At 39.1% G+C, this 14,683-nt stretch overlaps 1 long non-coding RNA gene across 3 annotated transcripts in view; it reads right to left on the bottom strand.

The window, feature by feature from the left end:
• Positions 1 to 205: 205 nt before the first annotated feature.
• LOC128264857 (uncharacterized) overlaps positions 206 to 14,683 on the bottom strand; it is a 35,813-nt gene continuing 21,335 nt past the window's right edge. For all 3 annotated transcript variants that reach the window (XR_008268778.1, XR_008268777.1, XR_008268779.1), the window contains exon 3: positions 206 to 354. This is a non-coding gene — a long non-coding RNA (uncharacterized LOC128264857). The remainder of the gene's footprint in view (positions 355 to 14,683) is intronic.

Raw genomic sequence — 14,683 nt, 5'->3', positions numbered from 1 at the left:
TTAAATTAAATTATTATTACATTCATTTATATAGGACTTATGAATTTATGGTTAAATAGATTAATAGTAGTATATTTCAATATTACAAATTGTTTGACAAAAAATCAGAGGTTCTAATAGTTTTGGCTTAACAAAGGTTCAAGTAAGTTGTGTAAAAATTGGTTTCATTTAAAATATCTAAACATTTTACTCACCTTATGGCTCTGATGGATGTGCCCTCTGAACAAACTAGTGTGACGTCCACCAGGCTCCCGTCTTGTAGTAATTGACTAAACACCCCTAACAGGTTGGATTGGTAATTGTTCCACCTCAAGCAGTAGTGCTCACTGCCCATGTCGGTGACAGCTTACGCTGCTGCAAGAATAAAGTGTGCAAATATATATATATAAATAAATAAATAAATAATCAGTGGACGGGCAAGAGGCAGTTTACAAGTGAGAATGACTCGACGCGACCTGCGAGAATAATAATTTCTTAATTTGGTGTTCTAAGGCTGCTGCTGCTGCTGCTGTCGCTGCTGCTGCTAATTGAAATTGCGTAATCAATCGCACATACTGCAGATACATGCATTCAGATAGGTGTATCGCTGTATCGGTATCTTTAGATGCAATTAATGCCAAAGCGCTAGCACAAATGCCAAGCAAATTGCGAAATCTTTTGCCCAGGGTTCACAAATGTCACTGCCACCCAACAAAAAGAAAAAATTTATATATTCATGGGGTTATCTGCGGGGGGTACGAGGCAATTGAGGGCGTGACTGGGCGTGTCATTGCGTTATTTCCATAACAAAATGCTGACTTTGCAGTTTCATCCAAGTATTTTTGTATTATTGAATGTACAGTTGCAGGCAACGAACCTAACAATCAATAATTGTTTGTCGACGTTTTTCTACAACAAATATTTCGTTATACAAAAAAAACTAAGTTATTTTAAATCCCCACAGAATGGTAAAGGCAAAATTCAAGCACGATACGTGAATATTCGAGGTTTAGTTTTGGATTAAATTTAAAAACTTATAGTTAAAAGCTCACGTTTAAATAAATGAGATAATAATATATTATTACTTGCTACCAAAGTTGAGATCATATTTATAAACATACGAAGGAGATACAAACAAATTTTTTTGTAATATTGTACTATTTTAAATTACATATTTTTTTGAATAAATGTCCATATATTACTGTATCTAGTAATTTAATAACTCCAACCCTAGTAAATGTTTAACCCTTGATAAATAAATAAAAATACGTGAATACACAAATGCCTCAAGTTTCTACTAGAGTAAAAAAAATTTTAAAACTACACTCAAGATTCTCCGTCACTTTCAGCCTTTTACTTTAATTGGCAGTTAATTTTGAGCCGGCTTTAACTGTCTTTCTCCAAGATCGTGCCATCAGTTTGCATTAATTTGATGGCTAAATAATTAATCGACCAGCCGGCATTCGGGCAATCAACGAAACGATCTGAAATTAGGCAAGCCCCCACCTCGAAAAGAAATTGCAAACGAACACCGAACACCAAACACTAAGCCCCAATAGTAAGAGCAAACATTTCCGGCCAAACAACGCTGTTTTGATGGCTAACTGTCGCTGCTGTTGTTGTTTTTTTCTCCCCTTTGAATGGTGTTGGAAATCTCAGTCGCAAAAAAAAAAAAATAAAAATAAAAAAGAAGAAAAAAAAAAAACGAAATAATAACGAAGCAATAAACTCTGAATTTATTTCAACAAATAAAACTTTGATTTATTGCACTACGCACCGGGCACACAGCATGCAACGGATCTCGGGTCCCAGCGCCCCTGGACCCCTTCCCCCCCCCCATTCCTTATTTTTCACCCCCCTCCCCCGGTGCGCCCCTGTAAACTGGAGCCCCTCGAAGCGATTTTGCAGCCCGATAACGATATTATAGAGGAGTTAGAATCTGTATCTCTAAGGCCATTGCGATCGTAAAGCGTAAATTACGCATGCATTTTGTTATTTCCCTATCTTGCTCTTTTTCTGATTTTTCTGCCGCTGGTGGAAAAGTCGTGCGAACTTTTGAGTGGGGCACACAAAAAACGAGACATGGCACTGAAAAAAAGTACAGGAAAACATAAAATTCGACATTGAAATGGCTCTTTTGTCTGAAGAGCTTACCTTTGAAACTCAGTCGAGTCGTCTGATTGAGTTAAAAAATATGGCCAACAAAAAATGTTAAAAATAAATTAAGTAATTCGTTGCTCAAAAAGCTTAAGGCAACATTTTTAAATCAATGAATAAAAAGCTTAAAAGCCAATTCCTGCATTTCTGAAATTGTAAACAACATTTGGCTTAAAAAACGAGAGGAGTTTTAAATATTCGTTCCTTTTTATAAAACATTTTTTTTTTGGCATAATATATTTCTCAGAACTTTTATGTGAGCTTATTTCTTAGCTAATGTCTTTAACCTATTCACAATATTTTCACAACATTTGTAGCAATAAATACCAAAACATTGCAGCGTTTTTTTTGTATATCTATATTTATTCATTCCTTATTGTGAGTTTGGCTTAAAATCTGTTTAACACTGTGTTTTCTTAACCTTTTCACAGCATTTCCCATTCAGTTAAAGATCGCATACACAGAAAAGAAAAGCCAAAATGTTGGCCTGGAAATTATGGCCCAAGTGGCAGGCAACACGCAATGGCTAAAGGTCGCCACATCGGCAGCAGCAATTGTAACTGCAGCAGCAGCAGCAACAGCAACAGCAGCATCAGCATCAGCAGAGGGAAAAACTTCTTGTTTTTTCCATTTGCATGCAACGGCAGGTCGACACTTAATTAAGAGAAGTTGCCAGTGGCCATGTTGCTGCTGTGCGGCAATGTTGCTGCTGGCGTGTTGCTGTTGCTGCTGCTGCTGCTGCCCACGCATGATTTTTGAATTAGCACTGTGTGTAGTAACAACAACTAATATAATTGACAGTAGTTGCTGCTGCTGTGCTGTTGCTGTTGCTGCTGTTGCTGCTGTTGCTGTTGTCGCTGCTTTGCCTACGTGTTCTGTTGCAGACGTCAATGACTGCCTGCAATGCATGCTAAGTAGGAGAAATATAGACGAAAAAACCAAAAGCCCAGAGAGAAAGCCGCTAAGAAATAGCAAAAGAATAAAGAAAAATCTGCTGTGTTGCATGCAATTTGGGTCTGTTAATTGTTGTTGCTGCTGCGATTTATGCCGCTTGCATGCTAATTATGAGAGGGGGGGGGGCCAAAATAGGTGGGCAACCGTGGTTGGGGGAGGGGGGTTCCCAACCATTACTGACAACTAAATCAGTCAAATGATGATGGGCCGCTCAGTGAGCTGCCGCTACCCATAGAGTTTTTAGCCAACTTAATGAGCAGCGTAAGACAGGCAGCCAGGCAACAAAGGGGTTTTAAGCCAACTGATCTCCCACAGTGCACAGTTCTGGTCAAGATGCTGCTGCTGTTGCTGCGGCTGCTTCTGTTTTTTTTTTTCGGTTCTTAGTTGGTTCTTTTCAATTAAAGACCCCCGCCGTTGCTGGCTCCTTAGCTCAGTCAGCATATGTTGCTGCTGTGTCGGCTGATGTTGCTGCTGTTGTTGCTGCTGCAGTGCCCGATGTTGCTGCCGTCGTTGGCCTAAAACTCATTAATATTGAAATTTGTTCGTGTGCATGAGTTATTAGCAATTTTCTAATTAAGGCTCCCTGACGAGCCGCCAATGATTCTTGGCCGTCCCCCCTTCCCCCCTCCGTCAACCACCTCATGCTTGGCCGCTCACCTGAGGCGCCTCCACTCCCTCACAACCCCTTCGCCACCCCGCAATGTCACACCCACAGGAAGACCGCCGCTTTGCCTTTCATGTTTTCTTCCTTTTTCCCGCTTGGATTTTCATCTATGCGTTTTTTTTTTCTCCTCCAACTACCGATGAAATTTGCATTTGATTTATTTATTTATAAACTTAATTGCCGAGTTTTAAAAGTGGGCGTGGCTGGCTGGCTAGATAGGGTGGAGCTGTGTGTTAATGTCGAGACGGTTTAAAAAATCACCCAGATAAGAAAAGGAGAATTGATTGTGGGAGCAATGCCTATCGTATATTCAAATACTACATTTTGTTTGAATCTTATATGGTAGATATTTAAAATATTTTGTTTTAGATTTTTAAATTAATCTATTTTTTTTTCATCATTTGTTACCATAATAAAGGCAGGTTAAAAATTAAAAAAATTCATATTTATATAGTTTTTTTTTTATTTTAAGGACTTCTTTTTTTAATATGTTTGTGATTTAAATTTTTATTTTAATTCGAATTATCTAGTTTCAAATGTTTCCTAATTTTGTTGCCAAAACCTGTAGCCCAATTTTAGATGGCAATCAAAGTCAAAGTCTGGTCACTGGTCACAAGATCAGACAATGATCAATGATGATCTCTCCGCTTCACCCGATCCACTCAATCCACTCGATCCACCCAGGCAAATGTCCAGGTTCAGAAGCCCACGCACACGCCACCAGCCCACAAATGCAGCATGTTGCAGTTACCGTTGAATGTTGCTAGTTGCTGGTTGCCAGTTGTTGCTGTTGCTGTGGCTGTGGCATCCTTGGAGTGCTCTTTCAGTTCTGGCCCACTGGCTCACAGCTGCAACTGCAACTGGGAAAACCTTTTGTGGTCCAGGCCAACAGACAACACACTTGACTGATGAAGGCAGAGTAAAGTCGCCGGTCTGGCCACTTGTTTTCTCGGGATAGTATAGTATGGTATAGGTATAGTATAGGACGGGATAGTGTAGTATAGTATAGTATAGTATAGTAGTGGATAGGAAAGGATGGGATAGGATTGGTGAACTGCGTGTGAGTACGCCTACGTGCGATGGCGGCACATTTTAAATCAAAAAGAAGGGCGCACGATGCAGTTCAGTTGAGTTGCAGTTGAGTTTCAGTTATGCCGCGCCTCGTTTTTTCTCTCTGCTCGATTATTAATTGCGATAGGAGGGGGAGGCGAAGTGGAGCCAGGGGGTGACAGTCTCTGTGCACAGTGAAAAGTAGTTTACTCTTTACAGAATAACTTATTTTATACTGCAAATAACGTTTAAAAATTCGCATTTCAACAGTAATTATTACCAGCCTTTTTTAAAGACCCTTCAAATTTTAATTATATTTTTTTTAAAAAGACTTGAAAGCGACAACAATAAAATTTTTACATGTCCAATGAGTTAACAATCTGTTTATAACATATTTGTTATTGTTGCTAATAAGGTTACATTTGATAAGATTCGATTTCCTATACATTTAAAGTTTACATATTTAACTGATCCTTTCCTTTTTATTATAAAAAAATAAATTAAAATACTTGTCAAGTAAAAAAACTATTACTACATTTTAAAGATCAAATATTTAAGTTATTTTAAGAAATTTAAATATAAACCTCACTTTATTATACAAGAAACAAAAATTGAAATACTTGTATCAAGTAAAAATTCTTTTTTCATAATTTTAAGGTAAAGATTAAGATTTCCATAAAAAAGATATGCCAAATTGAAAAGCCAGGACCTAAGTTGCTATATTTTTTCTCAGTGCAGGGGTGTTTGAGCTGCAAAACAGTTTGCAATTTTGCTGTTGTTCGCGTTGTTTGAACATTGCCGACACCGTTTGCGATTATCATAATGCTGCCTGCGCAGAGCTCATGTTGCTGTTGCTGTTGCTGTTGCTGTTGTCGATGTGAATGATGATTATTTTGATAAGTTGCGCAACATGTCGTTGTTGCTGCCGTGCTGCGATTTGTGCTGCCTTGGTTTCCTTTCGACTTCAGATGGGCATCTCTTCAATGGCATCTTAATTGTTCCGCTGGCCGTCCGGCAACATTGTTGCCAAGGTGTTGCCGGCTCAAATTGCCGCTTGTCACTGTGCGGAAGTTGCTGCAGCAGCAACAACAAGAGCAACAGCTATGATTATAAATGCTTTTTATTGATTTATTAATCGTTGTCTGCTCGCTGGTGAAAGGATTTCGCTCTGGGCCTTATCTCATAAATTTTCAAAGCGTTTAAAGCAGATCTCTCTCTCTCTCTCTCGCTTTTCCCCCCTTTAATTTTGTTTGTTGTTTTTTTTTTTTTGCAGTTTCCTGCCGACAGCTTTCTATTGTTGCCTTGGCAAGTTCAAAGTGGCAAACGCTTTTGGCCAGCTGCTCTATGCAGCTCCCACTTTAAATGCTGACCCACGCCCACACCCCCCAAAAACCAAAAAAAAATATAAATAAATAAAACACACACCCACACGACGGACAACAAAAAAGGGATTGCTGCCTCGTGTTGCGTAAAGAATAAAAACAACAAAAAGCAGCCGCGAAAAATTGAAAGAAATATATGCAAAATTATTACCGAAAAATGATTAGGCTTAAGGAGTGTGTTGCAGAGCGCTAGGTTTTTCCACAGTAACAAAAAATAAATTTAAGGGTATGCCTATTTGACTCTGGAATTTATTAATAAATATTATATTTAAAATATTGTTTTGTTCTGAGAATCCATATTAAAAAATGTATACACATATATATATTCTCATTTGACTTTAACTTAATGTTGCGTGTTGGATTTGCCATATTCGTTACCTGCGAAGGCTTGGAAATATCTTAAAGATGTATTTTTTCGAATTGGCCAAATATTGCGTGCTCTCTGGACCGCATTAGCATAATTTTCGAGTTAATTTTTGTGCAGTGTGACCACAGATTGCTTTGTGTTGCTGCTGCTGCTGTTGCTGTTGCAGTTGCAGAATTGCTATTGCTGTTGCAGTTGCTGCCACCTACAATATGTATGGCTTAGGTGTCGCCTTTGTGGCACGAACATGACTTTTGGCGGCGCATGCGTGTTGCCTGGCAGTTTGTTGCCAGTTGCCGATGTTGTTGCATTTGCCATTGCTGTTACTGTTGCTGTTACTGTTCCACTGATTTACTGGACGTTGCTATTGCTGGTTGTTGTTTCGTTTTTAGCCAGAGATAAGCGCGGACAAACAATACAGTTGCTGCTGCACAATTTGCAGTTATTTGTGGGACGATAAGCGGCGGCTACGGCAGCAGCAACAAGTGCTGCTGCTGCTGCAGTGACATATTGCTGCCAGGCGCAGGTCAGCGGCAATTGAAAGGCAATTAAATTAGATGCCCAGACACAAAACGAGATCAGCCGCAGAGTCAGAGTTGAGTTAAGTTGAGTTGAGTTGAGGCAACAGCAAACAGCCTTGGAACAAGACGATTGCTGCTGCTGTCGTTACTTTGGCCACAAAATTTATATTATTAGCCAATTGTTGCTGCGGTGCAGGCCATGATGAAACGGCTCACAGTTGCTGGTGTTGCTAGTGTTGCTGGTGTTGCTGCTTTTTGCGTGTCGAATTTGACTATTTGTCGGGTTCTTTCTGCCGTTGTTGCTGTGGCTGTCATTGCGCAATAATCATTTTCAATTTTCATATAAACATTTTGTTTCTTTTTTGCGGCTGTAGCTGTTGCTGTAGCACCGTTGTTACCTTCACCTCGTTGCCGCAAATCGTTGCACGTTGCCATTGCAATTATTCGCCTGGCATTGCGACAGCAGCAACTGCAACAACGTGCCAAGACCACCCCAATCGTCATTAAAGTTTAATAAGCTAGGGCCCTGAATTGCTGCTGTTTCTTCTGCTGCTGCTGCATTGGAATGTTGCTGCTGTCACAGAGACATTGCTATTGCTGTTGCTGATGCGTTTGGGTCACCTGCAGCGTGCCAGGCGGAAATGTTCTCAATTTCTCCATCTAAAACTAATCAACTTTTAGTCAAAAGTTGACGGCAGCAACACCTGGCCGAGATCTTTTGGCCAGGAAGTTGCAAATGTGGCTCAGAATGTGCGTAAAATGCTACAGCAGCAACAGCATCAACAACAGCATCAGCACCAGCATCAGCACTGGCTCGTGGCATAAACAATTTCCGGGGGGTTTTGAGCTCGAGTGAGTGACTAGCATTTAATCAAGAGCAATCAGCAGCAGCAGCAGCAGCAACAGCAACAACACAACAGCAACATCAGCCAGAGCGGCCATAATTGCTGTCATGTTGCACTGGCTCCACGTGCTCCATTTTATCAACATTTTCAGCCACGATGACAACAGCAACTTGCAACCAGCAACCAGCAACCTGCAGCAGCAGCAGCAACATTTTGATATGGCACACGCAATGCTCATTTGTCCGCCATCTGCCATACACAAACATATATTTTTTGATAAATGCTTGCTGAGCCGCAAAAAAGATTTATGATTATTGCTTTGTAATTTGTGTTTAAAATATGTGCCGCCTTGTAGTTGCTGCTGTTGCCGCGGTGCCGGGTGCATAAAAATCAATTAGCAGCCCCGAAATCTAAGAAGCTTTGACCACCAGCAACAACTGCAACAACAGCAACAACATTTGCTTTGAGCGCATAAACAATTAATGTTGCCCGTTGGTCGTTGATGGCCTGCAGCAGCGCCACCTATCGCCAACCTTTAATTTGTTATAAACAAGCGGCAGGAACACTAACAAAGCGGTACAGTTTGCACAAACTATGCAGGGATTAGCCAATTATTTAGCTAGACCTCATCATTAAGAATATATTGGAATACTATTGCAAAATAAAAACAATATATTTGCCATTAAATTACAGCTAGTCAAATATTACAAAATTGCTCATGAAAAAAGTTATTTACAGATATGTTCACAAAATTTAAAATATTGAGAGCTATATCAATAGTTTGGATGATTTGTTGTACTCATAAAGCAAACGTTTACTATTGGTTAATGAAAAAAATTTAAGAAATATTTTAAATCAATTTTATTTAACAAAATTAAAAAAATAAATTTCAAATACTCCCAGCCTAATCCGTTACTTTTGAATAATTTCGAGTTGAGTAAATGCCAGGCCTAATCCCCTGTGTTTCTTGTCATTAGGCAGCTTTCACTGTACATGGGCCCGAGCTGGCTTGTCAGCTCTCTAAGCAGCCAATTAATGTTGCTGCCGTTGCAGCAACAACAGCAACATGTTGCATGCAGTGCAATTTATTAATGAGATTGCCCGGTTGATTACAAAAAGGCAAAAAGCGAGAGAGGCCCATGTTGTTGTTGTTGTTGCTGTTGTAGCACGCAGCAGCAGCAGCAACAACATGTTGCTGTTGCCAGCGGGTGTTGCACATTTATTGAGCGCTTATTAGAGACTCCATCGTGCGTGTACCGCCCCGCAATCGTCCCACACCAAATTAGGTGTCGAATGACAATGGATGGGTGTGTGTGTGTTGTTGTTGTTGTTTGGGAAAAGGGGCAAAGAGGGGGAGGGGGATTTTTCATATTTTTTTCGGGGGGTGTTGACGCGCAGCTGGCGCGTATTAAGGTCAAAGAGCGATCGCAATCGCAATCGGATCGTGTCGCCCCAGCAGCTGTCAAACTCAATTCGCAATTCGACTTTGCCACATGCAAAGGTCACTCGCTGCAGCTGCCACAAGATTTTCGACATTAACTTGCCACACACACACACACACACCCCCTACACCCCCTACACCACTCCCCCCTCCTAATGCCTTTTTTTTTGCCCGCTTAGCATCATAAAAATGTCAAAGCTTTATTTGCCCGCTTCTTTTTGTTGGCACTGCTGTTGTTGTTGTTGTTGTTGCTGTTGCTGCTGTTGCTGTTGCAGTTGTCGCCTTTGTTGTTGCTGCTGCCATTGTTGTTGGTACGGTGGCGGCTAATTGGCGTGTCATTGGCTGGAACGCAGGCATAAATCTGTTATTTTATACTCGCCTTGTATGTGCAACACACGGCGTATGAGTAATGTGAACAAACAAAAAAACAGAACACAATAAATCGATGGCGAGCGGGGAAAGGAGTGGGATGGGTGAAAGGTTCAGAACAAAGGGATACACAATATGTTTTATTTTTTTCTAAAAAAACAGAAAAAACCCTTGACATTTTCTCATTATTCTTCACTTTTTAAATTTCATTTATTTTAAGCTCTGAAGCTTTTTGCTCATTTTAAATTCGGTGTTTTATGGCTTATTACTTTATTTAGTTTTGGTGTTTTTTTTTTGCTTTTATAATATTTCTATTATTGAAATTTAATTAGCACCATTTCTCCATTTCTTATTAAAAGAAATTTTATTAGGATATTAAAAAATTTGTTGCCTTTTTTTTTTAATTTTCCCTCCGTTTCGCCATTCACTTTTATCTCTCCATCATCCAGCAATTTTTCATATACCACTTTCATCGCCCGCCTTGTCCGCCAATTACAGTTGCCCCTCCCCCAAATCACAAATCCCCCAAAAGCCACCCCTCCTCCCACCCACTGACAATCCCGCTGAGCGAACAAATTAACCCACATCAATCACAATGCAAAAAATTTCCATTTTAATTTGAACGAAACTTTAAGGAGTTGTGTTTTATTTTTAAGCCAATTTTCATAGTTAAAAATAAGAAAAGTCGTTGGAAAAGCGAGTCTAAAAATAACCCAAAAAGGGGTAGGCGAACGGAAAATCTCTGCCAAAATGCCTTTGCTCATGTTTGGGGTATATCAATTCGATTCGCCGTCTCTCTCTAGGAAAGGATAGAGGCCGGCTCACTGTTGTTAATACAATAATGGAACGCGGTCTGTTATATTATTTACAGCTTTGAATTAACTAACGAGCTCAAAGCGAACCGGTTGCAGCAGCAGCAGCAGCAGCAGCAACAATAGCAACAGCAGCAACAACTGCAGCAGCGACCGCAATCACAGCAACAACAGCAACAGGTGTTCAGCAAACGCGACGTGGAACGCTTGGAACCATCCGGAACAGGTTGGAACGTTTTGGAATCTGTTGCACTCAAAACAAATATTTTCGAATGTTTTTTGGGCACCAAAAATGTACAGAACGTTGTAGAATGTTAAGCCATCCATAAACATCGATAAAAAAAATGTAATTAACATTATCAATAGATATATCGATTCAAAAAATTTTAAAGCAATAACTTACTCCAATTTAATTGTTTGAAATTTGTAATTAAAATTTCTGGACTTAAAACCAATTGCTTGCAATTTTTAATATATTTTTCCTTGGCGTACAGTATGCTCTTATCGAAAGCAGATAACTTTGAATTTACCATGAGATAAAGAAAACGGATCTTATTCAGTTCATGGTCAAGGACATCAAAAAATATTGTATTACAAACATTTTTTGTTTTGTATTGATTTTACTTAGCCCAACATTTTAAATTTGTTCCTTGTTGTGGCAGTGCACCGAACAGAGCCACGTAGCCTCGTGCCGACTTTCACTCATCCGACTGCCACACCCCCGTACACTAAATCCATCCTGCCTCATGCCACATGCCACATACCCCCCGCCCCTGATCCTAGCAAATCCGGGGCCAACTGCCCACACGCTAATTGCGGCAAACAAAAACGCACGAACGGAACGCAATCGGGGAGGCACCAACGCCAGATCGGACCACCAATGCTGACAGAGACTCATGCTCCGCTTCTTTGGTACCGCAAAAAATGAAAAGAAATAAAACAAAAACACAGCACAAATAAAAGGAGGAGAAAAATTCCCATAAACAAATAAACACTTGACTTGATTGTGGACGCGACTTGGTTCAGAGACCAAAACTACGGCTTAGGCCAAAGTCAGGGCTATCAAATCGGGGGCACATTACTATGGATGAGGCGTCCCCCAACCAAAACTGCAACTGCATCGCTAAGTCAAATTATTTTTAATTTATGCCCAGCACAAGAGTCCATGGGGATCAGGAGTTTTGGTCAGGGTAGATATAATTTCTATCTCTGGATGGAAAACTGTTGCCCTTGTGATTCTAAAAATAGATAAAAACACATTATATTTATTTTATCGAAAAGATTCCTTAAATATTCTTTTTCACCATTCTCAAAATAATATCCTCAAAAAAGGGCGCAGTGGTTTTAACAACTCAAAATTGTTTCCTTATGCCAACATTATCTTAATTAAATTAGAAGAATCATTTTTGAAACAAGTATAAAGGTTTAATATAATAAAAATAATATTTTGCCTAAGATCATGACATTTTTTCCATTTACATACATATGAAATGTAGTACCAAAAAGTTTATATATTAAGCTTTTAACTTTTTTTTATTTTTTTAAGTTGTTCATTTGTTTTTACTGATCAAAAAATAAATGAAAATAGTTTTGCAAGGCATACAACATATTCATACTTATTCAACAGCAAATTTTACCCAAAGAAACCTTGAAACTGGCTGAAGTAACACCAGTAGTAAAGACAGAATAGTGACTAATGGACGATTTTTCTGCTAGAAGTCGTTCGTTTTGAAAACATGGCAATTTTTCGACCATCTGAGAGTTTTTTTTTTTTGCAGTAACCAAGGAATAACCGCCCAGTAGCCGTAGAAGGCTGAGAAGGAAGCCCACGCCACATCATTCATGCCAAAACGTCACCAGTAACTTAAACTGCAGCACCAGTTGGACTGGACCACCACATAGCAATTATATATATGTATATCTATGGCTGGATGTGGCTCCAACTCGACTCCTCGTGCCCCATTCTTTGTGGCAAGTGATTCCATTCTATGCCATTCCCCATCCCCCCGTGGATGCCATAATTTCCATCGCCGGCCGTCGCCACAAATCTGCCAACATAATTTTGTTATTTCACTGCCACTTTGTTTGACGTGCAAATGTTTGGCTTGGTCTAGGCCCAGCGCATCCTGTTTTTGGATGATTTTTCAATTTGTGTACCCCGCGCCTAGGCCTAAGTGTGCCTAAGACAATCGGGTTGCACGAAAAAAAAAAAAAACAAAAACAAAAAAAAAATCCGAAGCTGCGGTTTGCAACTCGTTCCGCTGTGGTCATAAGTAACTTTAAATTATGATGAAAGTAATTTTCTGCTTCAGTGGCGAACGCCGCTACAACTTTTGGTCAGCGTCAGGGCCGCAACTTGATTTACACCCCAGGTTAAGGCGGTAGGACACACAATCGGGCGACAGAAACTGGCAACAATGGTCAAACGTAAATTAAGTAATTGCCGGCAGGAGCAGAATCCAGCAACCAGCAACCAACAACCAGTAGCTGCTACCGTTGTCATTAGTGACAGGCCAACATACGAAAAACATCTGAGGACTGAGGAAACTCAGAAGGTCCAGGCCAAGGCATTCGGTTCATAAATCTTGTCGCAATACACCAAAAGAACAAGGGACATCAAGTACAAAGTACCACCCGGGTAGATAGGGTCATTATTATCTATGATTTATTCCAAAATTGAGAATAAATATTATAATTGCTAAATCAAGAGCTGCCTGAGAGGTAATAAGTCAAAAAGTTATATGTTTGCACTTCGTTTGTGTCGGCAACACAAGACAGCTCGGTGCTGACCACTAAAAAGAAGTTACTTGGTAGATAGGGACATTAACATTTCACCACCAAGCTATAAAAGGAAAACTCATAATGGAAAGTACAAAATGATATTGCTAGAGATATACAAATTAAAAAATCTCATTACAGCTTATAAATTAAAATTTTGTAACAATTAATAAATACTTTTTCTAGCCTTATATGTTGCAAATATTTTTTTAAGATCAAATTTTTGCAGCCCACATTAATATAAGCTTGTTTAAATCTATATAAACCACAAAATCGCCCAAATTACGAAGTTGTTAGCCATTTGCGGCAATTCTCCAAGTAGTTGTACAAATTTGCATAACAATAATAGTAAAAACCCAGAAACTAACCAATATCTGGACCCAATAATCAATCGCCAAGCCGAACCAAATCCAAAACGGAAACGCAAAACTATAGACAAATTATCCAATCCCGCCCCCGCAGGGCAATTAAGCGGAGGAAAAAAGTAAAGGAAATCTCAAATCTTTGTAATGGACCCCAGCATATTTGTACAATTAACAGTTATGCATATTTTTTTTTGGCCTCGTTGGAAGCTGCCGTACTTCTATGGAAATTAAGATCAAGCCATATATACCTGGCCGAAAACGAAACATTTTCCACTGGACACTGGGACATTTCAATTGCCGGCGAAAAAACCCAGAAAACTGGGCACAAAAAAAAAAAAGATTGAAAAAGAGAAATATTTGGACCAGCAGCTGCTGGCAGGGATAAAATAATAAAAAAAAAAAAACTGAACTCTCGCTGCCGGTTGGTTCGTTTATTGCTTGCTAAAACAATTTAAAAGCAATTTGAGTCACGTTGGGGAATCGAGGGAAAGGGGATACTGAATGGGCATTCATTGAATTTGCATTTTTGTTGGTCGAACCAAGTCTGGAAGTCACCCGAAAAGCCGTTGCAATTGTTAGCCAAAGTTACTTGTGCACTTGGAAAAAACAAAAACAAACTAAATTAATTAACGGCGGCCAAGTATTTAATTCAATAAGTTAATATTAAGTGACTTTAAAGCTGGGTGTTCAATAAAAAAGCATTTAAAAGCTTCATGGTTTTTTTTTATTAATTTTCATTTAATTTAGTAAATATTAGTTTCGTATATTATTGAAAAAGATAACCCGGAAATTTATATATTATTATTTTTTAAAATCTTTTTTTAAATTCCATGGACCTTAAATGACTTTTCAATTTGGATAAGTTTTTTGGAAAAAAGTTTTATTTTAAAAAATAATAAAAAAAATTGAACCTTATTTAAATTAAAATTTTCTTTAGTTTCTTCTTTGTAAATTAATTATATCAATCAAATAAAATTCTGCCAGTGTGTTGGTGTGTTTTGT

Source organism: Drosophila gunungcola, unplaced genomic scaffold (genome assembly GCF_025200985.1).
Source record: "Drosophila gunungcola strain Sukarami unplaced genomic scaffold, Dgunungcola_SK_2 000081F, whole genome shotgun sequence".
NCBI classification, from domain to species: domain Eukaryota; kingdom Metazoa; phylum Arthropoda; class Insecta; order Diptera; family Drosophilidae; genus Drosophila; species Drosophila gunungcola.
This window is presented reverse-complemented; position numbering and strand designations above follow the sequence as displayed.